At 33.0% G+C, this 25808-nt stretch overlaps 1 protein-coding gene and 1 long non-coding RNA gene across 4 annotated transcripts in view; one reads left to right on the forward strand and one right to left on the reverse strand.

The window, feature by feature from the left end:
* LOC114326599 (bicaudal D-related protein homolog) overlaps positions 1–25808 on the reverse strand; it is a 198324-nt gene that overhangs the window by 123383 nt on the left and 49133 nt on the right. The window lies entirely within an intron of this gene.
* LOC126882770 (uncharacterized) lies at positions 20327–21837 on the forward strand. Its single transcript, XR_007697379.1, has 3 exons — positions 20327–21060; positions 21124–21252; positions 21410–21837. It is a non-coding gene; the product is annotated as an uncharacterized LOC126882770 (long non-coding RNA).

A 25808-nucleotide genomic window follows, 5' to 3' on the forward strand; every position in this document is an offset into this window, starting at 1 on the left:
GCCAGATCCTACGCAGGAAATAGTTATAATTTGTTCGTATAGATATTACCTGTCGAAAAAACGCTCTAGTACCCTAGCTGTTAAAGTGTCACGAACAGGGTATATTTTTGTCTTATTACCCTGGCCTAATATAGAATATAAGAATAGAATAAATCAGGAGAGACTTATATCAAAAGTATCAAATATTGTGCCAATCAAGTTGATACAGATCGAGATGATTTAAGTGACTTCAAAAAGAAAAAGATACTATAACGTTTTTGTGCAGATATCCTTTGTTTTAGTTTTGATAGGTAATAAATTACAAAAACCGTAAAAAACTAGTTTTGAAACAATCAACTGAAGATCTTAGGCTATAAAAAACAGACGATGATAATAAATCTAGCGACCACAGTTTTGGTGGACAAGGTCATGAAATACATAATATAAATAAATTAGATATAACATTTAATAGATATCCATTACAATTTGGCAACAATAATGTCAAGGAAGTATCCTTATTTCGCAAGTTATATACGAAATGACGCAAGTGGTCAATTTTAAATAGCATTATTATGATTTCTTGGTGCGTATTAAGGTTGTGTACCTATAGAAAGAGACAAGGTCAAATAACCGCCAATACAGTAACAATTAGAGAATGAAAATCATTCAATTGATAATAGACGGTTAATAACTTTAGTAATTACTTCTGTAATTAGTAAATTACTTCAATTTTTAATACTGAAACATGGCCAATAGATGCGTTATTCCACAGATAAAAAAGATGGCCGTAAAACTATAGAGGTATAATGCTAAACGAATGGAGAAGTAGTATAATATTAGTAACTATTTACAAAAGCAAGGGAAATATTGAGATATGCAACCATGCACAATTTTTAGAGAACCATAGAACTACTTAGTCGCACCACGAAAATATGGTATGGGAAGTAACTGATAGACGGATGCGTGAAGAAGCCGAAATATCCGATATATCAATTTTTCTTCCAATCGCCACGTCGTCGCGTCGTCCAGTTTTTCCATAGGTCCTCTTTTATGTTTCTTTATCTCAACCCTTTGTCTATGCCATCTCTACAACTTGTTCTCGGTCTACCTTGTTTTCTTTTGCCTTCTGGTCACGGGCGTAGCCAGAAAAGGTTTTGGGGGTTCAAACCCTCCCTGAAAAGTTAACGATATTAACATATTTCAAATTTTTATTATGAATATAAAGGTTATTTTATGTAGTTTTATTCGTTTTACTTTTTTGAACCACCTCCGAAACTAAAACCTGGCTACGCCTGTGCTTCTGGTTATCATTTTAGTACATTTGGTATTCGTTGTTCCTCCACTTTTTGTATATTTATATTCGTAATCTGTTTTGTTGATTAAGTTATCTGTGATTGTTCGTTTGAGTCCCATTATTTCTCTAATACGTTCGTTGATAATCATTTCTCTTCTAGATCTTCCTGGCGCTCTTCTCCAAAAATCCATTTCCGTTTCTCTAAGTGGTGCCAATGTTCTTTCTTTCAGTGACCATACCTCAGAGCTGTATAGAGTGATAGTCTCTATAGTCTCTAGATTCTCTATAGTCTCATAATATATCCTCTTTTTATTTTCTTTGCTGATGAGTTGGTCCCATAAAATACTGTAACATTGTAATGGTTTCTATCTATCGTATTTATTTTTCTTATGGCTTTGTCTAATGTTCCATTATACGAAATATTGATACCTATAATAGATATTTGTATTCATAATCTGTCATAATATAATAAGAGATATTTTTGTTGTTCTCCAATGAACAAGTATTATGTTTTCCTTTGATTGACATCTACACCCCATACTATCGTACTCTTTCATTAATTTTTGACCATATACTTCAAATCGCCATAATCTTGAGCTACTGTTACTTGAACTGCAAGTTGAGCGTATACATTCAGGGGTGGCCAAGCTCCTTGATAGTCCGAGCCATTTTTCAAAATTTGAAATTTTCCGCGAGCCGCAATCAAACTATGTATTTAAAAAGTGTAAAAAAGGCAGGTAATAAATTTTTGTCTCAGTGTTTCGATTTCACGAATTTTAAGTTGAAATAAAATGGTTCACATCGTTGTTTCAAATAATGCAAATAATTCTACAAGCAGCCTTTACTATTTCAGGATACTTCGATTCTTCATCATCCTTCCATCTTTGTCTGGAACGACCTACTGATCTTCTACCCTCTGGTCTATAAAAAACACTGTTTTTAACACTCTGGTTTCCTCTGATTTTACCATATGACTTGCCCATCTTATCCGGTTAGCTTTTATATTATGTCTGACGATGTTTTTAGTACACTGTCACCAATTCAGCTGTGCGGCACCTTCACCAATCTTTTTGAGTGCGGTCAATTCATCTCTTTGAGGGCCAAATATTATTTTGAGAACATTCCTTTCAAAAAACAGCACCATATTTATTTTTGGCTAATGTAGAGTCCATGCTTCACTTCCATATATGTAATAATTGGGCGAATAGTTGGTATGCACAATCTTAATTTAGATTGTCGTTTTAGCAACTTAGATGGAGTATATAGGCTTCTAGAATAGAATAGAGGCTAATGAATAGAGACTAATGCTCCATTTCACACAGCTATCCTTGTTGAGACCTTTTTTTTTATATGTGGTTGTCATCTGTGATTACCGACCCTAGATATTTACACTCTTTTACAACTTCGAAGTTGTGGTCATTAATAATTAAGTTCTGCCTAACTCTTGGTCTTGAATTTTTGGTTACTAGCATGTATTTCGTCTTCTCTTCATTTATTCGAAGGCCCAGACTACCTCTTTCTCGAGTTGTGAAAACACCTCTCTCACGTATCTTGTAGAATGAGTACTGCACCTAGATCATCAGCAAAGGCCAAAACAATAGTTTTAATCCTCGATTCGTAAATCCTCCTGTCAGCTCAGATGATATTTTACTTATTACATATTCTAAGGCCAAATTGAATAGCAACGGTGACACAGGGTCTCCTTGTCTAAAAGTCTTGATCTTACACTTAGTCTTTTACATTTGTTGGTCAGTAATTTAAGACATTTAACACAAAAATTAAAAGTAATTATTCAGGTACACTTATTGAGAGCCACAAATAATCCTTCAAAGAGCCACATGTGGCTCGCGAGCCACAGTTTGGCCACTCCTAGTATACAGTGATGAGCGTGCTAATAACCGGCAAAATAGCTCAAAAGATGGAAAACGTATTAAGTTGTGAGATAAAAAGAAATGAAACTAGTGGAGTTGGGAAATTTAGCGATATTAACCAAAAAACAATCAATATATTGATTGTTTCCTACCTTTACACGTATCAGAGAAGTATGTCAACTAAAACTGTCACTGTGACAGTGGCAGTTTGCTAAACTCGTCCGATACGTCTAAAGGTGGGAAACAATCAATATATTGATTGTTCTTTGGTTAATATCGCTAAATTTCCCAACTCGACTAGTTTCATTTCTTTTTATCTCACAACTTAATACGTTTTCCATCTTTTGTGCTATTTTGCCGGTTATTAGTGCGCTCATCACTGTATATCATAGTGTTGATGAATGGTATCGCCAATGTTCTACATTTTTGTTTCCATCTTTTTGAAGTGCTTTAGAGATATATTGTAAATACAGGACGGGATAAGCAGCATGCTTACTTCAACCACTCTGATGTTACAAACCCTGTTGTCACGCGTTTCCCAGTCCTCATTTTTGTTATGGGTTGATTGTATAGTACTTTGGCTGCATTTACTAATTGTATATTATTATTCATACTTTTCAACTTTATACCATTTAAAGGGTTTTTACCCAGACATTTTTAGTTGCTCAAGCATGTATACCTCGCATGCAGCACTGATGATGACATGGTCATTTCGAAAACGTTCTATTATGTAGCCCGAAAGGTTTTTTTAATGTAAATACTTTTTGTAAAGGATTTTTAATACATTTTTTAATCTATTAATGTTTTGTATTTTGAGAAGTAGCGGGTAGGTACCCCTCTATGATCCCGATAGAGAGCAGACTTACTTCAGGGATTTAGCGCCCCTGCCCACGCGAGCTCCTGGTTTTTTCCTCCATTTCCTATTTAGAGGTAACCAGGCCCCAACCTCCGTATTATCCTATCCAAACCCCAAATTCCTTCCCTAATATCCCCTCCCACCCACCAACCCGTCTGGCCAGCGTGGTGGGTTATGGCCAAAACCTCCACAAATCAAAAATGTCGGTTTCAACAGATATACGGAAGATACCCCAGGTGGGTAGGAAGTTTATTCCACAGTCCCACACCGAAATAACGGTCTGCCTCGAGGATTCTGGGGGAGGCAAGTCGACATTGAAAAAGAAGAACAACAAACAACTCCATATAGCAACTTACAACATCCGTTCCATGGCAAAAGACGAAAAACTCTACGAACTAGAAGAGGAATTAGGGAATATGAATTGGGATATAATGGGACTATCAGAAGTTAAAAGAAGAGGTGAAGGGTATGTGGACTTACATTCAGGCAACAGGCTCTATTATAAAGGCAATGAAGACTATACATACGGTGGAGTAGGTTTCTTAATCAACAAGAAGAGAAAATCACAAATTCAAATAATTGACAGCATCTCAGACAGGGTTACATACATGATTTTAAAACTAAATCCAAAAACCAAATTAAAGATTGTGCAAGTTTATGCTCCAACTGAAAAGGCAACTGATGAAGAAATAAATACTTTTTACGAAGATCTTAAAAAAGCTATAGACACCAACAGAGAATCCAAAATAATAATAATGGGAGATTTTAACGCCAAAATTGGAAGTAAGATTGAAGACTCTGAAAACAAGATTGGAAATTTTGGATTCGGCACAAGAAACACAAGGGGAGAAAAACTTATGGAATTTCTGGAACAAGAAAACATGTATATTATGAATACCTTCTACAAAAAGAAACCTAACAGAAAGTGGACATGGGTTGCACCTAACGGAACCACCAAAAATGAAATAGACTATTTTCTCTCAAACAACAAAAGAATATTCGAAGACGTAACAACAATAAACAACGTAACAACGGGTAGTGACCATCGTATAGTTAGAGCAAAAATAAATATTAACATGAAAGAAGAGAGGAAAAGAATATTTAAAAAAACAACGCGAATAGATGCCTTTAAAGTAAAAACAAATGAAGAGCAATTCCGAGAGGTCTTAGCGGATAAGTTCAAATATGATCCTTCACATAATCAAGATGAAATTGACGAAATTAACAAAAACATCAATAAGAACCTTCTCGAAGCCGGACTACAGGTCGCAAAGAAAACAAGTACTAAAGAAGACAAAATAAGCAACGAAACTAAACAACTGATGACGGAAAGACGACAACTACTAACGCAAAACAAACGCCATACTCAAGAATACATAGAACTTAATAAAACAATTAGAAAAGAACTAAAACGCGACTTACAAAAATGGAACGAGAACTTAATAGAGCGAGTCATTGAAAACAACAGAGGCTTAAAATGTCTAAGACCCGCATTGGGTGTTCAAAAAATCATTAAAATTAAAGACGCCAATAGTAAGGAAGAGAAGGACAAATATAAAATAACAAAAATAGTCGAAGACTTCTACAAAAGCTTGTACAGCTCGCAAAGCCAGCCTAATGAATCAACAAAGGAGAACGTCAAAAGAAAAATAAAAAACGTGGGATCAGAAGTACTACCAAATATAAAGGGATTCGAAATAGAAAGAGCTTTAAAAGAACTAAAAAATAATAAAGCTCCAGGACAGGACGGTATAATTGCCGAGCTCTTGAAAACAAGCAAGACAGTAACAATCCCTATACTAACAGAGCTATTTAATAAATGTCTCCATAATAGCAAGATCCCTAAAGACTGGAACGAAAGTCTAGTAATACTTTTACACAAAAAAGGGGACAAATGTGACCTACAGAATTACAGACCGATATCGTTGCTCAGTCAAGTATACAAACTATTCATGAGAATTATTAACAACCGGTTGACCTACAAAATGGACAATTACCAACCAGTGGAACAGGCTGGCTTCCGCAAAGGATATAGTACATCAGACCATCTGCTGACAATGAGAACATTGATATAGAAGGCAAATGAATACCAACTACCCGTATTTCTTGCCTTCGTAGACTATGAAAAGGCGTTTGATAGTATCGAGATGTGGGCCATAGAACAAGCTATTAATAATTGTAGAATAGATTCGAGATATAGACAACTAATACATAATATATATGAAAATGCAACTATGATAGTACAACTAGACGAAAATACAAATCCCATCCCTATTAAGAGAGGCGTGAGACAAGGAGACGTAATATCGCCAAAGCTTTTCAACCTAGCACTAGAAGACGTCTTCAAAACGACAAATTGGTCAACCTATGGCATTAACGTTAATGGCAAGAAGCTAAATCACCTCAGATTCGCTGACGACATTGTGATTATAGCGAGCTCATTCGAGGAACTGCAAATTATGATAGAGGAACTCGCAGGCAGCTCCCAATACGTCGGTCTAAAAATGAACATGAAGAAAACAAAAATAATGACAAACACAGATGACCCCAGACGCATAACTATAAATGGCAGTGAGATAGAAAAAGTCCAGGAATATATCTACCTAGGCCAAATCCTGAAACTTGACAAAGAAAACCAAAGTGCGGAAATTAATAGGAGAGCAAGACTAGCATGGGCAGGATTTGGAAAACTTGGTTGGATACTTAAGAACCGCAAAATACATCAATATTTGAGGACCAAAGTGTTCAACCAGTGCATCCTTCCTATCATGACATATGGATGTCAAACCTGGACCCTAACCAAGGCAAATATGAATAAACTAGCTACAACAGAAAGAGCTATGGAAAGAGCAATGTTAGGTATACGACTGTCAGATAAAAAGAGGAGCGACTGGGTAAGATCAAAAACAAAAGTCGAGGACATAACAACAAAATTTGCCAAACTTAAATGGAGCTTTGCAGGCCACACTGTTAGACAAAAAGACCAACGTTGGAATGCCACGATACAACATTGGAGACCTTACCAAAGTAAACGACCGAGAGGAAGACCACAGATGAGATGGGTTGATGATATTAAAAGAGTAGCCGGAACGAATTGGAAATATGTTGCTCAGGATAGAGACCGATGGAAGGAGTTGAGAGAGGCCTATGTCCAAACGTGGACGATAGAAGGCTAAGAAGAAGAAGAAGAAGATTTTGAGAACCGAAGTGAAAATCGAAAAATTCTCAAATAAACTTAATATTAAAGTAAAATTGTGGTCACAATAATTAACCCAAGAAAAATGGTAAATTACATTAAGATGCCACAAAAAAGTAGCTTCAGAACAATATCTTATATTTTGTATGTATTTTTTAGTTCTCCACCCTACCAGTGGCGACGCGTGACTTTTTCTAAAGTGTTACCAAAACCAGATGCAAAAAATCTTATTTAAAAAAATTAAGATATGGCTAAATGTATATACATATAGCTTCAATAATATTATTTTGTATATCACTTGAAACTCTCGAAAAAACAGTTGAGGTTTCTAGATGTTGGCAAAATTTTTGATCTTTTTTGGCAATTAATGTTAACAATTCCCTGTAATTGCCTCGAATGTAAGAGCCGTCGCCCTCAAAATGACCACGAAACGCTAATTCTTGTTCGGCCAAAAAACATACGGTACATATCTATTCTAAGTGAGCTAAGGATATACGAGTACTTATCTATTTTTTTAACAAACTCATGTTTAGCAATATTTGCTTTAAATGCTTGGTTAAGAGAACTTTTGATTTTTGTTTTGCCAAACTGAATCAAATTGGGTATACATCTTACATGTAGGTAACGGAGAAATTTCATGTCTCTTTTTTAAAACTCTAAAACTATTTAAATCGTGAACCTGGTCCACCCATTTTTCTGTAAAAACCAGAAGACATGGCCAACAATACAGTCTATTTTTCTTGCAACCACATAACCAAGGATTTTCACTGTACCAACTAAATTTAAAATATCGAGCTAATTTTTTAAATTCCTTTTTTAAATTGTTTAAAATAGGTCTTTCATTTTCAATAATCTCATTTTATTTTTCAATCAGAATTACTTTTCAAGTAGTTGATCGATTACGCAGCGACACTCATCCATGGTGAACTGCACGCACACTTTTTATTATAGGTACTGTTAGCAAATTTAAATCTGGTAACAGCCCTACTGATATACACAGCGCGCTTACGCCCATCGCTCCTTCAAAATTTTCACACTAGCCGGTCCCGAGCCGCCCGAGCGACAGCGAGATAACCATTCATTGATCATTGTCACCACAAATAAGACTGGTAACAGAATATAATAAAGTGAAACTGAGTCACATAAACTCGCCAATATTTTCGTGTGTCTGGCTATTTACTGAATTAGGTACTATTAACACATAATATAATAATATATTTCTATTGGTAAAAATAAAATAAAATAATAAATGGAATTATTCATCGTCATAAAATACATATTTATTTGCAAGATTTTTAACTGTTACCAATGGTAACAGTGGTTACATGGACGCTTCGCCAGTGCACCCTACACTTATCAATATCAACAAATTTAGTAGCTGTATCATTGAAAAATGACCTTTTAAATTTATTATTAGATTATTGGGGTAAATGAAAAGTAAACCTTGGATATTTAATTTCAGGCAACCTTAAGTTTATCTATAATTCAGGGAAAATTCGTCAGCAACGAATAGATAAGGGGAATTATACTAGAATTTGATATACTTGTTTATGTTTAACAACGAATAAAATTTTGCATAAAATATGCTTATTATAAAATAGAAATATTATTTTAATTGTACGTACCTATTATACTGTCAAAGTTATTATGTTCATCTAGCTCTAGCATATATTTTTAGGATCAGCAATTAAATCAGTGCTTGTTCCAAATGAAAATGAATGTGAATTTTGTTTGGCTGGATAATTTTGTTTGTTTTGACGAATAACCAAAAAAGTTTACAGACAAACAGCAAACAGCAGAAAACAAAGCCCAAAAAATGTAAGTATCTGTATACTAGTATACTATAAATAAATACCCCAACTGCCTGTATACAGAAATGCCTAAAATATGTGTGCTTATCGAGGCCAGTGATGTAATAAACTTCACCGCCTGTCAACTTCGTCCTGTTTATCCACCGACTCTTTTTCAAAATCGCCTTTCAAACAATTTTTAGCATCTTATATTGCTCGGAATTGCTTCACTATAAGAAGTTAATGCCATTTCAGTTCTCGTTAGAGAGGGAGTCTATTGTATATACTGAATATCAAGTATACAGGGTGTAACAAAAATACAGGTCATAAATTAAATCACATATTCTGGGAACAAAAATAGTTCGAATGAACCTAACTCACCTTAGTACAAATATGCACATAAAAAAAGTTACAGCCCTTTGAAGTTACAAAATGAAAATCGATTTTTTCGAATATATCTAAAACTTCTTCATCTTCATTCATATCTAAAACTATTAGAGATATTTTATTGAAAATTGACATGTGGCATTCTTATGGCAAGAATGTCTTAAATAAAAATTATAGTGAAATTTGTGCACCCCATAAAAATTTTATGGGTGTTTTGTTCCCTTAAACCCACCCAAACTTTTGTGTACGTTCAAATTAAATTATTTTTTTGGTACTATTAGTTTAACTAAATATTTTTAAAACTTTTTTGTCTCCCAGTATTTTTTCGATAAGGCAGTTTTTATCGAGTTGCAGCTTCTTTTTTAATATGTTTACATAAAAAATTTATGGGGGTTTTGTTCCTTTGAACCCCCCAAATGTTTGTGTACGTTCCAATTAAACTATTACTGCGATACCATTAGTTAAACACACTGTTTTTAAAACTTTTTTGCCTCTTTGTATTTTTCCGGTAAGGCATCTTTTATCGAGATGTGGCTTCTTTTTTAATATGATTCAAAATATACCTAAAAATGTAAATCATAAATAAATGTTCATATTATTACAAATATCCAAATATCTCGATATAAATTGATTTTTAGAAAAAGTACTGAGAGGCAAAAAAGTTTTTAAAACATTGTGTTTAACTAATGGTACTACAATAATAATTAAATTGGAACGTACACAAAAGTTTGGGGGGTTTAAAAGAACAAAACCCCCATAAAATTTTTATGGGGTGTCCAGATTCTACTATAATTTTTTCTTAAGATACTACCGCTATTAGAATACCACATGTCCATTTTTAATAAAAAATCTCTAATAGTTTTCGATATATTGGAAAAAATCGATTTTCATTTTGTAATTTCAAAGGGCTGTAACTTTTTTTATGTGCACATTTGTACTAAGATAAGTTATGTTCAATCGAACTATTTTTGGTCCCATAATATGTGATTAAGTTTATGACCTGTATTTTTGTTACACCCTGTATAGTTCACCAGTTCATATCACATCACCAAAATCAGGGTTTATATACTTTAATTTTATCGCGAGTGCTAAGTATAGTCCAACAATATCTTGAAGAGGATGAATCACTCTTACAAACGAAATCTAAGACCGTGAACTCTTGAATTCAACAATTTCAGCGAAGTTGTTATTTAATTCATTGTCTTTTATTAGAAATTAATTTCATCCTAAAAATATGATTTATTGAAAATATGACTACTTAGGGTTAATAATTATTGTAAAGGTATGATAGTACGTAGTAAAAGGAAGTGTAATTATAGTATATCTACCATAATTAGAGTATGGTTGCTAATACTGCTTCTAACGGAAGAGTAAACAATTTTGGAGATATAGTGTCTCATTGTCTAACTCCTATTTCCGTTCTTATTTTGCTTGTTGTTAGAACTTCTGCTGCATGTATTTGCATAGTTATATAATTACATGATACCAGTTTCATACTTCTTGATATAGAAGAAATTTTTTGTATGAGGGATTTCGAATTTTGTCTAAAAGCTGTTTAATTTGTTATTACCCAGTAGACCTAGATCCCTCGTACCAAAAAAAGTTGATTAATAGCAAGTTGGAAATTTGTGAATGGCTTAACGGTGTCTCGGACAAACTTTGGTGGACGGGAACACTGGAACAGGGGAAGTTTTAATTATGGAATAGTTTAAAAATATTGAACGTCAGATTACGGAAACGTCCCATGTATTTTGTCGGCCAGAATATCCAATTGATTAGTTACCCTTCCATTAAACTCTCATGCAAAAATCAGACTGCTATTATGTACTAACCAACATGATTCCTGTCATTGGACATGTTCTTCGTGTTCCACGCATTGAAATGCCAATTGGCAGTTGGTGATAAACACCAGTCTGATTTTTGCATGAGAGTTTAATCAAATGGTAACAAATCAATTGGAAGTTCTGTCCGACAAAATACATGGAACGTTTTCGTAGTCTGACGTTCCAAATTTTTAACCTGTTCCAGTGTTCGTCCGACTAGACACTGTTAAGCTATTAACAAATTTTCAGCTTGCTATTAATCAACTTTTTTTGGTACGCGGGATCCAGGTCTACAGACTTTTTGTGTGAAAATGATATACATAATATAGGTATTGGGTATTGCATTGACTACAAAAGTATTCAAGTTCATAACTATAATCTATCGATTATATTTTCAAGGGCGCATAGCTACGTATTTTAATTAATTTCTTATCAGTTTATTTAAACAACGTAGGCTGGGAATGAGTCACCTGTATTTTGACAATCGGTGGATAGACTACTCGTTTACACGTTAATCCTGCCATTATTTTTAGATAATAAATATATCATGTACTTTCATTTTGGTAAAACAAGTCTAAATTATACGAAACTAAACTGAAAGTAGTTTCAAATTTTTGAATGTGTATAATGGACTTGAAAATTCAGCTATCCTCGATTGGAAACTGCATGATAGCATTTTTATGGCAGAAGATTACGGATCTGTCTGCCGGGTGGAGTTATCCGTTCCCTATCGGACGCGTCCCCAGGTGGATACCCAGATAGAGGTCCCGTTATTTGGGAAGGAACTAATTTGCCTATCATCTAAAAATAGTCTAAGAACCGTTTTTAAAGTTGGTGATTGGTTACTGACATTGAAATTTTGCTACTGAATATTGAAACTACTTAATGCTATGACGCGGTTTAGGAAAAACTGCAAATTTTGACTTCCATACTCAAAATCATTTCATACTCTACTTACATCTTACATATTCAAGGTACTTAAATTGTAATTATAGCCACAACTTTGTTGATGTTTGTTATTACTGTGAAAATTAAAAAAAAAATATTTGACTACAATTAGTTCGCTGTGGTAATACAGGGTAACTTCCACGTCACGTTGTCCGTCTGTCTTTTGATACCTTTCAGAAACATCGCTCATTTCGCATTCAGTTGCCATTAAGTCATTGAAATGTAATCAACTCAATTTGGATCCCACGTGTTGGGAAATCTGTATACATTACCTTAGGGCATTATCCTGGTGGCCATGTGACCATCACAGGGCTTTTTATTGAAGTATGCACTTTTAAGGCATCTATATTATATGTAAAGGGTTTTTACCCAGATATTTTTCTTTTGTGGCTCAGCTAGCATCCAGTTTGTAAGTATCACCAACTTGCTCTAACCTTTGTCAAAATTTAAATACTAACTTTATATTCATTAAATTGGTTATACTTATTTTTAGATCGAACACTAATGATGATTTTTTATAAAAATCGAAAACGTTTTGTTGTGATGTAGCCCTTTTAAGGGATTTTAATAAAAAATTTTATACCTTTTACAAAGGATTTCTTTCCAATTTTGTGATTGATGGTATACAGCCAACTACAGGAAAAACATTTTCTTTTCCTTGTGGATTTTTTCAAATTAGTGTCTTACCAAATGACGAGACCTCTGCCCAGATAGAACATCTGAGGTAGTGTATGTAATGCGGAACTAACAAACTTACCCAGCTAAAACGACTCTCCTTGATAGACTCATTGGTCAGAGAAGGAAGACCCGGAACAAGGTTTCTAGACAACATCGATGAAGACATGAGAAATATGGTAATACGTCTTTGGCGAAGAAAGATAATAGATACGGAGAAATGGAGAGAAATTATTGAGGAGGCTATGACTCACACAGAGTTGTAAAACCAGAATGATAATGATAGTAGACGGAGAGGCAGTGCTGAAAAATCTATTTGAATTTACTAAAGCTAGATTTTTCACAGTTGATTACTGTGAGTGTGTAGAGAAACATACTGCGGTCGGTCAAGCGAAACGTAGAACAGGGGTTACTGAGAGGGTATCAAAGTTTCTTTCCTACGAAGGTAATTATTTCCATTTACTAAGGCTGAAAATCACTACACACATTCTAAATTAAATATAAATAAAAGTTATTATAGTCGGTCAGCTGTATGACGGGACAGAGCCGGTCGGTCGGCCGCAATAGTCGATTGAGGAAATGAAGCATTTTGGCTCGCAATTTTTTCATCCAGCATGGATTTACTTGAAATTTTCACAGAAGGTAGGAAACAGTTCAAGGATCGTTTTCTATATCATGCCGCTATCATACGCTAAAACCTTGGGGGTGGTTGCCACCCTATCTCGGGGGTGGGAATTTTTTATTACATTTTAACCATGTAATTCGATGGAAAATGTGATTCTAAGAAAAAAATGTTTTTTAAATTTTCTTCGTAAAACTAATATTTTTCGAGTTATTCGCGCTTGAAAATAACAGTTTTTCGACGAAGAGGGTTTTTTGAGAATACCTCGAAAAATATTCTATACATTTTTGGCGACAAAAAGTTTCTTCAAAAAGGATTTTGTAGGATTTTTAAAGAGCTATACGTCTGTGTAAATTAAATTCCGTAAGATCCCTTAGTCTTTAATTGGGGCGGGTTTAAAGGGCTCGAATAAGGGGGTGTTTGCTAGTAAATAGAGGTTTAAACAACTATAACTGGCTAACTGTTTACTGTGATGAAAATCTATGTAAAGGATAATTTTAGTCATTAAAAAAGCTACAATTTAGTAATTTTTAATTTTTTTCGTATCTTCAGTATTTTCGGAGATATTTTGAAGTAAAAGGTAAAAAATACCAAATTGCAAAAAATCAATTTTTGTTTAAACTCCAATTTTTTCAAAATTAGGCATTTTAAATAGGTCAAACTCCTTGAGTGTATGTATAATATAAATAAGGAACTACAGAAAGGTGAAGACCAATTTTGAATTAGGAAAGTAGTTAGGGGGTTGTTTTCACTGATTTTTTCGTAGAGAAAAGTAGGTACCGACATTTTTTTGATTATAACTTTTTATTATTTTTTTTGAAAGGTCTAATTGTATACTTGAAAAAAGGTTATTTAAGTTTTCCTCGAAAAAATGCAAATTTTTCCCATTATTTGGTTTTGAATATTTCAAATTATGCATTTGAAGAAAAAAGCTAACTTTTAACATGCCGTATCTCGGTTTGTATTGGTCTTAAAGATATTATAGGAAAAGAATTTGATTTGAGTTACTAAAAGATACAATTTCGATATCTACAGTTTTTTTGATTAAATGCATATTTTTCGAGGTATCTCAATTCTCAAATAACCGTCTAAAAAAGTCGATTTTTTCGTCTAAAAACTGTTATTTTCAAGCGCGAATAATTCGAAAAATATTAGTTTTCGAAGAAAATGTAAATAACATTTTTTTCTTAGAATCACTTTTTCCATCGAATTACATGGTTAAAATGTAATAAAAAATTCCCACCCCCGAGATGGGGTGGCAACCACCCCAAGGTTTTAGCGTATGATAGCGTCATGATATATAAAATGATCCTTGGACTATTCCCTACCTTCTGTGAAAATTTCAAGTAAATCCATGCTGGACGAAAGAATTGCAAGCCACAATGCTTCATTTCCTCAATCGACTATTGCGGCCGACCGACCGGCTCTGTCCCGTCATACAGCTGACCGACTATAATCTGTGAAAAATCTAGCTTTAATAAATTCAAACAGATTTTTCAGCGCTGCCTCTTGGTCTATAGTGACGATGATTACAGCGGTCTCTTCTCATACCAAACATACCATACTCTTCAAACCAAAAAAATACCAATATCGCTGTCTTCTTGTCGCAGTTATGTACAAGAATGAAAATATGTATTATGAACACATCGACAAATTTCGAATACAATACAGCATAAAATACAAATCCACAACCCTTAAGGGGTTGAGCCAGACTTAGTAAAATTCTCAATGGCGGACAACATGAGTTTATTGAGTTTATCAGATGAAATTTTTGATATTGCGCCATTTAGTAACTCCACATTAGAAACTACTTATTTAATAAAACCATATTAGTTCATTCTGAGATTGTTACGGATTATAGATTAAAAATATGTATTGCATTGTATAACACACATTGCTGTAAAAAAATAAAAGTCAATTTTAAACGTGAGCAATAATTTTGTGCAACATTTTATTTTTAAAAACAAGTAGGTACATTATCATTATCCACGATAAAACAATGTTAAGAAACTAATGAGTTATTTTGCCTAATACGCTTACGTCTTAAGTCCATGAAGTAAGTGAACTATTGTTTTCAGTAATGAAGGACTATTTGGAGGTTAATTTTCCCTTTCGCAACTTTTTAACGACATAAAAATGATTACGTTTATAAAATATAGCTTCAAGATTGCTTTGTGAGTAATATTTGCATTTAAAATGTAAAAAATATGATAATATAAAAATGAAAGACAGTTAGTATTTTATTCCGTTTCAGAGGCAACCACGATACTCTTATCTCTACGTTTAGGCGTCTACAAGACAAGAATTCTTGCCTTGATAACATCATTGCCTACAGACAACAAATTTTCGAAAAACTGTCGCATTATTTTCAATTTATTCTCACTCTCTTGTGATATTATACTCGATAATTTTAAGACAATTTAACCCAATTGACCTAGTCTGAAAATGCTTCCTAAAGGAGCTAGACCTATTTGAAAAACGCGTCTGGTAATTAGTTTTTCTTAAATACCTCCAGAACGCTTCTATTTAGAAAAACAAAAATTGGTATGCATATTTATCTTCCAGATATAAATCTATTCCATTCATTGCGAATTTCTAGTACCGGTCATAGGCGTCCGTTTCGGGTAGGGCAACGGTTACTGTATTGTATAAGTTTTTTGTCTTTAATTTTTAAGCAAACCCCCTCTGCGGCTCAGTGGTAAGAGCGCCTAACCTTTGGATCGAAAGTTCCGTATGGTAGTGAGTTCGAATCTCACCAGGGTCAGAAATTTTTTAATTTATTATAAATTAATAAATGAAAATAGTTTATGTCCTTGTGGGATCGGTACTCACCGGAGGGACCGCAGACGTTCGGATACAATTAGCGTCTCTTTGCAAAGACAATGACGTCGACTTTGCAAAGTAACAAGACACTTACTCAACACACACACTACACCATTACACCTGAGTTAGTGATAAGTTATACAATTACGTGGCTAAAGGTTCTAGTTCTAAACCAAGGCCAGAATCAGAGAAAAACAAATTTAAGCATTTTTGACTCTGGATTATTAAATTGTGAGGTATTTTAGTACTAAAAGGTACTTTTGCTTTAAGTCGATAGAATACACCGTTTTCTAGAAAAATCAATTTGAAAATTTTTCGTTTTTTCCATTTAAAAAAAACTATATAGAAAAACGAAATCTTGTACGTTTAATTACATTCCAGAGATAAACCGATTTCATTAATTGTGAATTTCTAGTACCGGCCATATGCGCCGGTTTTGGGTAGGTCAACGGTTATTTTATCTTTTTTTTTTTTTCTTCTTTCTTGTCTTTTTTTGTCTTCAATTTTTAAACATTTTTGACACTAGATTATTAAATTAAGAGGTATTCTAGTACTAAAAGTTACTCTTGCTTTAAGTTGGTAAAATACACCGGTTTTTTTGAAAAAATTTTTCAATTTTTTTTTCAAATTCGAGAAACGAAAAATTTTCAAATCGACTTTTCTAGAAAACGGTGTGTCCTACAGACTTTTAGTAGGTACCTTCTAAGCGAGAGTACCTTTTAGTATTAGAATGTCTCACAATTTAATAATCCAGAGTCAGAAATGCTTAAAATTTGAAGGCAAAAAAGTTATGCGATAAAATAACCGTTGCCCTACCCAAAACGGACGCCTATGACCGGTTCTAGAAATTCGCAGTAGATGTAATCAATTTATCTCTGGAAGATAAATATGCCTACCAATTTTCGTGTTTCTAAATAGAAGCTTTCTGGAGGTATTGAAGAAAATCTAATTACAAGATGCCATCTTCAAAGAGCTCTAGCTCCCTAAGGAAGCATTTTCGGACTAGGTGAATTTGATTAAATTGTCTTAAAATTATCTGAGCAATCACTTGTCTAGAGTTTCTGGACCTCCTTTATATCGCGAATATGGTACCTAAGGACCAAACTGCAGACAGACAAAAATTCAATTTTTCGTTATTTCTTTTCATTGTACAGTGTGTTTCTTTCCATTTGAAGTCGCTAATAAACTTTAATCTTGTTCTACAACTACTAACTATATACCATCAAAATTTTTGTAATGCTAAATTCGTCACAAAAAAATCCAGAAAAACCCATGCAACGCTCTTTTAACACAACCGTTTCTGAATTGACCAACCAAACAATAAACTTAATTAAACCAGAAGAAAAACCAAGACTTCTTTTTATACGTTTAATAAAAAGTACCGTAGAAAAGCACTCCGCAAGGTCGTACTGTATACCAGGTTGCTTTCGTTTGACGGATGTCGAAACGCTTGCGGAATTGAAGGATGTAACACTCGGTATAAGTTTCGCATTGTTATTGGTACATTGTTCGGCTTAATGAATAGCCAATTAGGAAAATTGCACTCACTGCCTTTGCCGAACTTAATTGGATTTGATAATTTTTGCATTTAACAGTTGCAGATTCGTTGCTCTTTGGTTTCTTTTCTTTACAACGACAAAATGTAAAGACATGAAAGTTACATCGTCGAAAAGTTTCATAAAATACGTAAAATCTCAAAAACACTTATTTCATTTCAAGTTTATGCTAAAATATGCCTATATGTGGAAGAAGATCTAAAGATTTTAAGGGTCAGAAAATGGAGGGAAATTTCCAGGAATCGACTTATTTGCCAACAGGCCAAGATCCACAACGGATTGTCGACTAAACGCCCATACACACGGGCAGGGGGGGGGCCGTGGCCCCCCCTAGCTTTTCGGGAAAGAAAAAAATTAAATTTATATTACATAAACGTATTTTTGTCAAAACAATATTGGATAATTTTGAGAGATAAATTGGAAACAACATATTTATTAATAAAAAAAATTCACATATTGGGTAGTTATTAATAGTTTAACAGAAAATCTTTGTGTTTGCGACAGTGGTCTGTATGGAATGTGCATAATACACATTTCCCACAATCACGGTATGCTACTAACGAAAACATTGAAAGAGATTAGAGGCGTGGGAAACATATACACTGTAATTGACACCCAAAATTACAAATTAAATGAATCATTTATAATACTGCAAAAAAACCATATCAGCAAGAAATCCGATCTCTGATCGATAATCACTAATGAGCCATTTGTCTTTAACAACTGGTATAAATATATTTTATATTCTGAAAAAATTCATACTGAAAAATAATTTTTAAAATTTATTGAGCATAGTCAAATTTTAGTTTGCAAAAGTATTTTTTTAGTAAGTAGATTATTTTTAAAGTGTTCATTATGATGAACAGAACAATTTTATTTAAATGAAAAACAGGCGATCTTTCATGATGAATGAGTGTTATATACAGGGTGTCCCAAAAGTAGCGGAAAGGCCGAATAATTCGCGAAATGAACATCGGATCGAAAAACTGAAAAATACATGTTCAATAATTTTCAAAAATATATGCGATGACACTAAACAAGTCCACCACTTCAACCCCTGGGTGTGGAGCGGGGGTAACTTTAAAATCTTAAATGGAACCCCTAATTTTTGTTGCAGATTTGGATTTTCCTTGTAAAAATAAGCAAATTTTATTCGAGCTATTTTGTGAATTGTGGATAGATAGCGCTAGAATCGGAAAAAACGGTATATCGTGATACCACAGTAAAATTATAGAAACGGTCTAATATCTCGAGAAATATACTTCCAAATAAAAACTAAAAAACACGTGTTTAATATTTTTCAAAAATCTATAGAATGACACCAAACAGGATTTTTCATTCCACACTCCGGAGGTGGGGTGAAAGTTAACTTTAAAATCTTAAATAGGAACCCCCGTTTTTTCTTGCAGATTGAGTTTCCTCCTCAAAAAATAAGTAACATTTATTCGAACTTTTTTAGAATTGTTGACTTGACGGATGGCGCTATATTCGGAAAATGCGATTTATTTGCGCCAACTATCAACAAATCTAAAAATGTTTGGAATATGTGTGCCTTATTTTTCATAAGGATTCTATATCTGCAAAAATAAAGGGGGCTCCTTTTTAAGATTTTAAAGTAAAAACTTGGTTCGACACATACTCATGGTTAGTCTGCTCGCCAAAGTTGAAGGGAAGGCTTTGCAAGCATTGTATTCTTTTCAAACGGGTTTTAAAGAGAGGCCCAACTTTTGTGGTACCCATGACATTTCCACTTAAAAACTTGGTCTAGTGAATAATTCCTCACAACAGGGTTCAAACTAGGTTTTTTAGGTGGTGTAAACTACAGTAGACTCCCTCTACAACGAGAACTGAAATGGTGAATTAATTATCTCGTTATAAGCGGATCTCGTTATATCAAACAATAATAATAATGAAATTTTTTGATGCCACTTACGTAGTTTATTATGTGTCGATGGTCAACCTGAACAGTGAACAATGAGACTTCGCCGCCATACATAGATTGTAAATTTCCTATAGTATTCAATATCGGTCGATAAACAGGCAGATGTTTATTACAGGTGGCCGAGTTTATTATAGCACTGGCCTCGATAATAAGACAGACGTTGGGCATTTCTATGTATAGGTAGTTGGGGCATTTATTTATTTATGACCATTACAACGCTAAAAACAGGTAAAGACAAGTATTCTTCGATTTAAATTTTCCTCGTTATAACCAAATATGCCTCGTTATAGAGCGTTATAGTTCAATAGGGATTTCATGGGACACCTAATGTACCTCGTTATAAGCGAAACCTCGTTATATCCGTGTTCGTTATAGAGAGAGTCTACTGTATATATTGTCATCCGAAATATACAAAATGTAATGTGCAACATCTTCACGTTTGGCCCCCCCTAAAAATTTTTATATGGGCGCCCTTGATTGTCAAGCCACTTGATGATTATGTCGATTATGATGTCTTCCTATAAGCCATCCTGCAAGTAAAAATATTTGGAAAGCGATCTCCGTGAAGAAGAACAAGATCCTGTTAAAGACAACCTTACAACCTGGTTCAACACAACGTCTGTGAAGCTTTTTCTTGCTGCTGCAGAGGAGATAAAGATTGCCATGATGATAGCAAACATTCGTGACAGATAGGCACATAAGAAGAAGAATTTGACTCAAAATGAACTGCAATCATAAACTGCTTTCAGACAATCAAATTAATAACGTTCTTAATATTTTAAAATTACCTGGTAGGAATCAAATACTATTTTTATTTACTCAAAACATTTACAGTTGGTAATGTGCAATATTTGTTCTCAGATAACACAAACACTTGAAACAGATTATCTAATCCTAAAAAATATATCTTTTGTTTTAAATTGTATGTTTATGAATTTGTTACTCATAAAACTGATAAGCTCATTTCATTATAAATATACAGCAGCATATTTTAGAATACAAATTTAGGAGTTATATAAAACTATATTTGAACAAGGCCGATTTTTAGGCTACTAAAGATAAAAAAGAGAAGTAGAGTGTAAAGGTTTGTTGAGGCAGGTTATTTCAGGTACGATTAATTACAGGGACCCGATCCGTCAACTGTCAGTGTCAGTTAAATTGATTCACACGTGGTATTTGTGACAGTGACATTTGATAGACGTCAAGTTTTATTTTTGTTTGGAATATTTATATTGTTTGTATTTTCTACAAAATGGTAATGTAATGTGTTGGGTATCCGAATGGTTATCATTGATATTGTAAGTACATACTAAAATATCTAAAATTGTAAATTTAAGGTATATATGACACCATATTTTTAGGAAATCTGCAGAACAGAGTAAAACTACTCATTTATGTTCCTGGTCCCTGCTACTTTTATAAAGGAGATAAAGAAAATCTTCTCACCATATTTTCATGAAGATTCTGAAGAAATGCAGTAGTACTATCTTGTGTGTAAATCCTTGATTTTGTGTAATTTATAAAATTGAAAGCAATATGATATGACTAATAAGGATTGTGTCTTTATAAAAAAATATATCACAGGCACAATAATAATGTATTATTGTCTTTTTTGATAACTATAAAATATTATTTGTTTTGTTTTAGTATGCAAACTACAAGTACGAGCATTAAATCTCAGAAATGTTTACCACTGTTTTTTTTTGTTTTATTCCATGGATTGTAGATGTAGACCCTCTACATCTTCATTACCACTTGAAAGTCAACCAGAATCATCTCATTCAAGTGGTATCACATCAAGTAGTGCACAACAAGACACCGAAATGTATTTTCTTGAATAAGAGAATACTCAGCTGAAACTAAAATTAGATAATTTGTCAAATATAGATTTCCATTTCAGTATATCAAGAACGATCACAATTTAGTGCAAGTGTACATTTGAATAACAACTACTGTATATTGAAATATTGTTTAATATTTAATATGCTAAGTAATATTCAGTTGAATATTATCATGGATGGGTGAAATATCACCGTTTTAACAAAAAAAGGAATGTGTTGTATTTTGTACGCACCTTATAAGTTATACTTCTATTATATGATTTCAATGAAATAAACATTTTAAACAGTTTATTTGTATTTTATTTAAATATTAAACTAATTTTAATACTTATTTCTCACCAAAATTTTTTATTAAAATACCAAAAATTAAAAAAGTAAGGCAAAGCAACAACATAAGACTATAGTTATCAATCATGACAACTGTGAAGGGCTGGTTTCACCAACGACAAGTAGTAGTTTATTCTATGATTAAAGTTATTCGACCATTAAACTGACATTTCTCCATTTTACTAACGTCAAATAAGACTTGTTTTATTTATTTATCAAAAAAATACTTACTCTTCGAGTAAATTGGCAAGTTAATCTGGCTGTAAATATTTAGAAGAAAGTAAATTCGTGAGTTTAACTTTAAATTATCAAAATTAGATTGAAACAAATTATAAACTTAAACATCTAATAAATTTTATTCGACGAATAGCTATTCATTGATTTATTCGATGTTGGTGAAACCGGACCTTAGTCAGTGTGTTATGGCTGTAAAATAAAATAAATTATTTTGACAGATTTTACAAACAATATTAAGATTGTTTTTAATCTTCTTTTTATCATATTTTAATACTTATTATCATATTCCCGAAGAAGACAAATCCAAAGACCAAAAATTATCAAGAAATATATTTAGGTACTAAATAAAAACACTGATATAATATATCTTTTTCACACTTTATTTGTATTGATATATATATGAATATATGTAACTTGAAAGATTTAGCAACTAACTTTACTGTCCGTGTGTGCATGTACTTCATACTGTCGTTTTTATAAAAATTCATCCTTAACATTTTCCCCAATCATGCCTAAAGAAGTAGGTATGTATAACTTTAAATAAGATCAATAAAATTATTCATGATATTGATGCAATTACGTTTAAATTTGTTGCAGACATACCTGGCTGCAATAGAGGGGCTATTGCAAATATTATGTATACATTGTTAATCGTTATGCATAAAACTTTGTTCATCCAGCTAATAAAAAATATACCATCACAACTTAAAAATAAATTATGTTCACCTACTAGTTTACAGCACTTTTACATATTATTGTGGATTGTACAGAAGTGACATACCAAAGCCAACATTAATGGCACATCAAAAACCAACTTATAGGTTTATAAACACATAAATAGTTTCAAAGGTTTGTTTGCTGTAGCTCCTAATGGAGTAGTAACGTTTTGTAGTGATTTTTACATCAGACAAAAAAAATGTCCAGGATAGTGGTATTGTGCATCAAATGAGACCTGATGATTTAATTCTTGCAGATAAGGGATTTTTATTAGCTAACGTATTATGTACCACCAGCTGTTAGTTTTCATCACTTCATTTCTAAAACCATACCACAGTTTACTAAAGAACAAGTAACTTCTTGTATTAGGGCAGTGACCAGAGGAAGAATTCATGTAGAACAAGCAATCGGAAGAATTAAATGTTTTTCAATTCATGGTAATATTCTAACTTCGCTTTATTTTTCAAGTTTGTGCAGCACTTACAAATTTGCAGTACCCTCTATAATAGCAGAGTGGAATTAATGGTAGATGAATGAAATATCCTGGTAGTTATATTAGTGAATAATCACAATACTTTTTTTAATTAGGGGTACCTATATGAATAAAATATCTTTGTAGTTAAATTTGTAAATAATCACACCACACTACATATTTTAAATTTTTTATTAATAAACTACTATATTGTGATTTTTAAAGACATACAAACACATAACAATATCAAAGATTTAAAGTACAATAATAAACCTTCGACTACAAGACAAGATCCCCCTTAAATGCACCTTAATTAATTAAAAATTTCAGTCAGTTGAAGTGTTGAACCACAGTATTAACACAGAATACATTGGGTGATGTATTCTGTAAAATTTGTTATCCCTTATCTATGATACTGTGGTTTGACCAGGGTTTGACACATTCAAACTCCTTCGCCTCGCACATGCGCAGTTTACGGACATTTGACGGATCGGGTCCCTGTAATTAATCGTACCTGGTTATTTCTGGCATATGTCTGGGATGTATCAGAATAATAAACACATTCTTTGTAGTCTCCTATCTATTTCTCTTTTGCTATATATGTTAAGGGTGTGCTCACTACGGAGACCAAAGGATTGTATCCTCGCTCCCTGGTATTTATATTCGTGAATTCTCGCATATAAAACAATGTATTTATTTTACATAGCATCGAAACTATATTATAGCTTATCCTAGACGTGCTACCTTAAATTCATTAAGGTAGCACGCCTTAAATGGATAGGGCATGTAACAAACGAGAGGAAGATGCTATAGTCAGAAAAGTTTTTGACCGAAGGGGACGAATAGGACAACGAGCAAGGGGAAGACCGATACTTAGGTACCAAGACATTTTAGAGAATGATTTAAGATCAATTGGAATTAGAGCTTGGAGAAGAGTTGCCAGAGACAGGGGCAAATGGAGGATTGTTCTGAAGAAGGCTTTGGCTCATAAAGAGCTGTGACGCCACTGATGTAGTGATTTTAATTATTACTCTGGGCTAATTAGCAAAATTCATGGAAAAGTTATTTACCAGCAATTTTATTGCTGGAATCGAATTATAAGATCCTATATATTAATAATATAGGTATGCAAAGTCCGCAGATAGTGTGCTACTTTTTTTATAAACAAAATGGCGCCCGAAAATCGTGTTTTTTTCAATTTTTGCTCTATAACTCCAAAGATTTTAACTTTACACCAAAAACACTCAAATAAAAATTCACCGCAATTAAATTCTACATAGAGATATGTTTTTCCCGATTTGCTCCGAAGAAAATTTTCCTCGGAAAATGCGGGTTTTCCCAACAAAATCTCTAATTTTCAAATAAAGTTTTAGGTAAGTAATTCATCAATAATTAAATAACTTAGTGAGATCAAAGCTTTCTTGGTATAGATTGTAATTCCAGAAGTGAAAATTAAACAAATATTTTACCAACAATTCAATTGTTAATTAACAATTTACGATCGCAATAATAACCAAAATAAACATGATACATTGATCAAACTTATAAAGATGAGATGCTTATTTAATATTTTATCGACAAAATATAAATTTTTCGTTTTTTTGCATAATCTTTAAATTTTGAAAAAAAATAGTTATAATACGCTGGTCTAATTAGTAAAGTACAAAGAAAGGTTATTTACCAGCAATTTTATTGCTGGAATCGAATATTATGATCCTATACAGTCGGAAAAATGAAAGAATACCCATGAACGAACATATAAAACGCGCTGTATTTTCCTGTCACCGTGTCACAAAAAAAATTGCCCAGTGCAAGTAAATGTAATAATAATTAATACATGTACTTGCGCTGGCCAATTTTTTGTATGACACCGTGACAGGAACATACAGCGTGTTTTATATGTTCGTTCATGGGTATTCTTTTATTTTTCCTACTGTATATTAATAATATAGCTCTGCAAAGTCCGCAGATAGTTGCTACTTTTTTTATTAACAAAATGGCGCCCCCAAATCGTGTTGTTTTCAATTATTGGTCTATAACTCCGAAGATTTTAACTTTACGCCAAAAACACTCGCATTAAAATTCACCTTCATTTAATTCTGCATAGAGGCATGTTTTTCCCGATTTGCTCCGACGAAAATTTTCCTCGGAAAATGTGGGTTTTCCCAACAAAATCTCGAATTTTCAAACAAATTTTTTGGGCAAGTAATTATTTATCAATAATTAAATAACTTGGTGAAATAAAAGCTTTCTTGGTATAGATTATGACTGCAGAAGCCGGTTAAAATTAAACAAATATGTTAGCAACAATTCAATTGTTAATTAACAATTTACAGTCGCAATAACAACTAAAATAATCATGAAACATTGATTAAACTTAGAAAGATTATAAAGATGTGATGCCTATTTAATATTTTGTCGACAAAATATAAATTTTTCATTTTTTTGCATA

This window comes from Diabrotica virgifera, chromosome 3 (assembly GCF_917563875.1).
Source record: "Diabrotica virgifera virgifera chromosome 3, PGI_DIABVI_V3a".
In the NCBI taxonomy this organism is placed as follows: Eukaryota; Metazoa; Arthropoda; class Insecta; order Coleoptera; family Chrysomelidae; genus Diabrotica; species Diabrotica virgifera.